Here is a 6,392-nt window from a genome sequence, read left to right as displayed (position 1 = left end):
CATGACCCAGAAGATGTCAGGAGCACAGCATTACTTCTCGTGCAGCTTTCAAACCTGGGTCAGGACAGGAGCTAGAGCTGTTCTACCAGATCTGGCAGAAAAGGTGATGCCCTTCAGAACTATGCTTTGTAATCAGAGAAATAAAAAGGGGCTGAATAGAGACAAAAAACTCGGCCATTAAGTCTGATATGAAAATGTGGAAGGAAAGAACAAATGCTATTTGTGATGTGCTGTTTCAAATACCATTGCAGGCTAGAAACAAAGAACTAAGGGAGGCTTTCGACTCCTACATTTTTTTGCAGATAACACATTGTGGCTTTCTACAGGTAGGCATAACATTGCTCTAAAAATTGCTCTCTGCAGCCTGGGACCTGGGTAGCTGCAGCATGTCCACTGGTGTCCTTAAACTAAGCAGCCTGCATGCTGGAAGGGTCATTGCCACATTGATGCTTGCATGAAGATGATAGATGATACAGTGTTTGGCTTACAAAAATGGGCAAAGTAACATCTGCAAAAGGCTTTCCTTTGTCACCTTCATCATGCAGGCATCATATATCAATCTTATAGAGTTGTTTTTTTTTTTTCTTTCCCCTTACCAATGATTGGAACATTATGCTAGGGGAAAAACATCCTCATCTGAGAGGAAGAACTTGGGGACACTGAGAAAAGCATTAACATGACAGCTTTGAATGGTGGGCAGACGCAAATATATGTTACACAAAGAGAATCTTTGGGTTCTGACCTTTATCTTACAGAGTCTTTAGTTGGGGCAAAGAATAAAGGAATGAAAGCAGTGTGCTGCAATGTGGTCCGAACTGTGTGCCTATTATTTTTTTAAGAATTGTTATTTCTTCATTTTTATTTCTTAACCAGGAAATGCCATGATTCCCTGACACGCCGATGAAGTCTAGGTTTGCCAAAATCAGTGATGATTTTGCTAGACATACTCAAATCTTTTCAGCCACACATTAAAGGAGGGAAGGAATATTATTAAAGGAATTTTTTTTCTTTTAAACTAGTCAATAGTAATTAAATGTTTTGCAGCAGTTTGAATAAAAAAAGCCATGTACAGTTTGAATCAAACATTTATTCTTTCAAACACTGTGTGTTTTTTCTTCTGAAAAATACATCTGTGAAACCTGAGTACTCTTCCATACTTTGTAGAAAACATGGAAAACTGTGCAGACCTGGTATATCAACATGCTGCACCCATGAAACGACCATGTGCCTACTTTATTGTTTTAGTTTGAATTAGGAGTGCATTTGTGTCTCCAGTTACTGTGCCTCACATCAGAGAATGGTATTGGAGGACATGAACAAAATTCCTTGGTGAAAGTGAACTGGCAGATGCTCTTCTGGAGTGCACATAGGGCACTTCAGCTGCTAATGGGCATTTAATCCATAAAGCCAACGTAAAGCTAGTCTGTCATAACCTCCCCTGAAATGGTGTGTTTGACAGGTGTTTAGTGTAAACTGTTTGAATCAGCAGATCTGCTTCCATTACTTTACATTAGCTGCTAATATAGGAGTGCAGCACCCAGTGCTCAAGGGAACACCTGACCCACAGACTAAGGTACATTTCCCAGTTCCTGGCTCCAGTTGCCTGTTCTGGCCTAGCTGGTGCTTGTGCTGGGGTGAGACCTCAGTGTACAATGTGGGAGGGAGACCTGGACCTGCAGCTGGTGTGATTCAACAAGTACCTGAAAACTCAGGAGTCAAGACAGTAGGGTGTACTATGCTACAGAGACTGCCTGTCCAGAAGATAAGGCACAGCTGGTGATGGGTAACTGCTCCTGTGCTGAGTAGGAGGGGCAGATGGTGATATTTGGGGCCAGAAGGTTTGTCTTTATGTGAAAACATTTCTCCTGAGATTCCCACACATAACTCTGCATCATCTCCATCTGACAAATTCAAAGCTCTGTTCCTTATAGAAGTCACAGCTGTCTTAGACAAATAGGATATCTGTTCTGAATATACATTAAACATTACTATAACCTCTGCTTTAAATTTATATTAAACCATAAGCCATAAGTTACTGGTCATGTGTACCTGAATGCTGTACCTTTTTCTTCATCAAACATAAAATTAAGGAAAAACGTAACAGCAAATCCTTCTCCTATTTACTAAAATAATATGTATTTTTTTCACTCAAAAGATGTCTGCCTTCTCAGGTGTAAGGCCTCATTCCAAGGGCTTTATTTTTTAATGAAGAGAAACAACCTCAAGGTTACCCTTGAAAAAACATGTAGTAGTTTATAATCATACTAGACAGACAGCTTTATTAAACAATTTTTCCCTTCATAGATTTCTCATGCTTCTTAGACTGTATGTGCAAGCAGCGCAACACATACAGAAAAGAATTTAATTTTGGACAAAGGAAAAAGATGCATATCACCCTATAGACATTTGTACTCAGGAACATACACCTATACTCACAGGCACTACCAAATAATCTTAAGCATCTGTGTTTTGACAATCTGGTGTGCATAGAGCCACAAAAGTATCTGTATCATTTTGCCCATCTATATTTCTTTTTATGAATGATAAATAATTAGTGGTGTAGCTATAAAGCTTATGTATTTCTAGCCAATGACATCTTCAAGGTCCCTCTGCTGCCTACTGCTTGACCTTGGTTTAAAAGCACACAGAATGGAAACCTTGAAACCAACATCAGCAAGATTCATTCTGACAAAAAACAGATGCAGCACAATAGAGAAAAATACACATTTAATTTTTTTTTTTTTTTTTTTTTTTTTTTTACACACTCACTATTACCAGCTCTTTAAAACATCCTAAGGTACAGACTGTCCTTCACACAAGTAGCATACATTTTAATACTCCAATTACATTCAGATTGGTTAACAGTGTAAATACAATAACTGTGGCAGTCTACATTATTCAGGCATGGTAGTGGGAAAACACATACCTGCTGAAATAACATAACAAAGGGCTATTGCCTTAAGATGAGTCTTCTTACGGAAAGACTCCCAACTTCATAAAAATACAATAAGCATTTTATTTCATAATATTTGAACTGGGAGGCCGCAATATAATCAGCTGATACAAATAGCTGAGTGATTTGACCTTAAAGACTCTGTTTTTGTCTTATATTACTTTTCAATTTTATGTTCAGTGTCAAGTCAACTAATCCTAGGTAGGGCTTAATATAACTCCAACTTGTTTTCTGAATGGGAATGAATACAATGTCTTTTACGAAGTGGGAAGCAGATTTTGAGATCATGTCACATAACATGGGTCCAGGTCCATATAAATGGACAAAATTGCACCTGGCTCTCCAGCCACACTTGTCCATGGGAAACATTTGCTGAATAGAAGTCTGTCTCAAGGGCTGCCACTGGGATGACTGTCCCTGCATTATTCAGGGCTTTTACAGGAAAGAAAATAGAAACCTTTGCTGATATAGGTTGTCAATGTCACAAACATGAAAGTGGTGCTTAAATAATAAAAAGAGGTAGATCATACAAAGCTTCCTGGGTTGCTTAAGCTGCTCATGACAGAGGAAGGAATGTTTTAATACTGATAGAGCATAGGAACAAAGAACATAGGACAATGTTTATGAGGTTATCCAGGAAAGAGGCAAAATATGAAAGAATTAACATCAAATAATAGTGAAAAGGACAAGTATTTTATTTGAGTGGAAAAAAAGGAACATAGAGTAAAATTTTCTACTCTAAAAGAGTAGAAAAGGATACCTGTAATGGCCTCTGTGAGAACAACACTGGAATATACATGTAGTGTACCTGTCCAAAGTCTATATTTTATAAGAGTATGTAGAGATGGTTTGTGAAGACAGGAAGGTCCTCAAGACATTTATAATGATTTGAGTGGTTAAAAGAATCTTAACATGAGCATGTGATCTTTGGAGGCACGTGAAGATTAAGTGCATTCCACAAATGGTTGAAGACTCATTATAATAATAATCAGTGATCCTACAAAGTAAAAGGTGACCAACAGACTGAAACAACAGGTGGAAAGGATTGCTGTTACAGTTGACCCTGACTTTCTGTAATGCTGTAAGACATTCCTGCAGCAGAAAAAAATATTATTTCCTTTTAACACAGAATCACAGAATCATCTAGGTTGGAAGAGATCTCCAAGATCACCGAGTCCAACCTCTGACCTAACACTAACAAGTCCTCCACTAAACCACATCACTAAGCTCTACATCTAAACGTCTTTTAAAGACCTCCAGGGATGTGACTACACCACCTGCCTGGGCAGCCAATTCCAATGCCTAACAACACTTTCAGTAAATAAGTTCTTCCTAATATTCAAACTAAATCTCTCATGGTGCAACTTTAGCCCATTCTCCCTCATCCTGTCACCAGGCACGTGGGAGAATAGACCAACCCCCACCTTGCTACAGCCTCCTTTAAGGTACCTGTAGTGTGTGATAAGGTCGCCCCTGAGCCTCCTCTTTTCCAGGCTGAACAATCCAAGCTCCCTCAGCCGCTCCTTGTAAGTCTTGTTCTCCAGACCCCTCACCAGATTCGTCACCCTTCTCTGGACTCACTTGAGCACCTTGATGTCCTTCTTGTAGCAAGGGGCCCAAAACTGAACACACTACTCAAAGTGCAGCCTCACCAGACCTGAGTACAGAGGAACAATCACTTCCCTAGCCCTGCTGGCCACGCTGCTTCTTATGCAAGCCAGGATGCTGTTGGCCTTCTTGGCCACCTGAGTACACTGCTGGCTCATATTCAGCCAACTATCAACCAATACTCCCAGGTCCTTCTCTGACAGGCAGCTTTCTATCCACTCATCTCCCAGCCTGTAGTGCTGCTTGGGGTTATTGCGCCCCAGGTGTAGGACCCGGCACTTGGCCTTGTTGAACTCCATACAGTTGGCCTCAGCCCATCAGTCCAGCCTATCCAGATCCTCCTGCAGAGCAGAGGAGCAGAGCCTTCCTACCCTCGAGCAGATCAACACACGCACCTAACTAGGTGTCGTCTGCAAACTTACTGAGGGTGCACTCGATCCCCTCATCCAGATCATCGATAAAGATATTAAAGAGGACTGGCCCCAGTACTGAGCCCTGGGGTATGCCACTAGTGACCGGCCTCCAACTGGATTTGACTCCATTTACCACAACTCTTTGAGCCCGGCTACCCAGCCAGTTTCTAACCCAACAAAGTGTGCACCAGTCCAAGCCAAGAGCAGCCAGTTTCTGGAGGCAATAAACTATGTGGATAAGCATTACAGTCTAGTAATTCTTGAATTGACCTCTCTCAGTCTGTGGACAAATAAACAGTTTTCGGTGCACACACAGCCTTTTAGAAATTTCATACACGAGATGGTTAATATATTTCTGAACTTGTTCCCTTCTATGAATTACATAGAAACGGTACACAGGCTTCCATACGTTTCTGACACACTAAATATCACACCGTTCTCTTTTCTCTTGCAGATGTCTTTATGCACCTCAAATCACTGATACAGTCTCTTTCCAAACCCTTCCTCATTTTTGCTGTTTATCCAATTCAGTGTTAACCCGATGACAGTCCAAGCCCTATGCTTTAGTGCAATATTTGCACATGCGGGAATTGCCTGATGTTTCATGCTTTCGTCTGATTTTTTTAGGCACCATGACATCATGGCTGTTCTCCCAGTTCAGAACAGAACAACCTTCTTTTTGCCTTTTAAAAGGAAAACAGTAGCTTTAATTCTCTAGTTTCTTAGGGATCAATCTCCTCAGGTATAGCTACAGAATCTCCTCAAGTATAGCTATAGAACATCATTTTCATACCTATTTTAGGATGCTATTTTTCATTTTTGTTTCCACTCTTACAAACACACATACACAATGTATATTAACATCCATACTTGAGTATTTCTGAAGCTCAAAAAAAAAGTGATTTTAAAACTAAGTAAAATTTTAGGGAAGAAAGTGCTTAGATTATTCTAGAAATATGGTTTCTTATGGTTGAAAGGGGGCTTGTCTGCTATATTACTATACATAGCCTTTTTAAAAGTTTTCTTCTTTGTAATTTGATATTTTTGTAGAAAAAATGCAATAGAATATAATGAGAGCTTTGAGCACAAAATGTCTGATAATGACAGGAGCAGTGAGAGGAGAAGCAAGATAGGAAAGAGACTAAAGACACTGAAAGAAAGGCACAGACTTCTGGAAATCTGCACACGAGCTTAGGAGTGTATTATTGAATCTGAAGCATAAGCTGTCTTTAATGTAATTTTATCCATTACACCCAAATATTAGGGTGAAAACCAGCAGAGGTAGAATATATTTCTATGAATCGTTATTCTTACTGTTTCTCACCTTTATTTCTTTTGCTTGTTAACCACTTCAAACTAAATTAACTTTTAGTTAAGACCATTTCATCTGTAAAATTGTAAATGCCCTATAGCATGTT

Source organism: Netta rufina (assembly GCF_964035555.1).
Source record: "Netta rufina genome assembly, chromosome: 1".
NCBI lineage: Eukaryota > Metazoa > Chordata > Aves > Anseriformes > Anatidae > Netta > Netta rufina.
Note: the sequence above shows the minus strand (reverse complement) of the source record.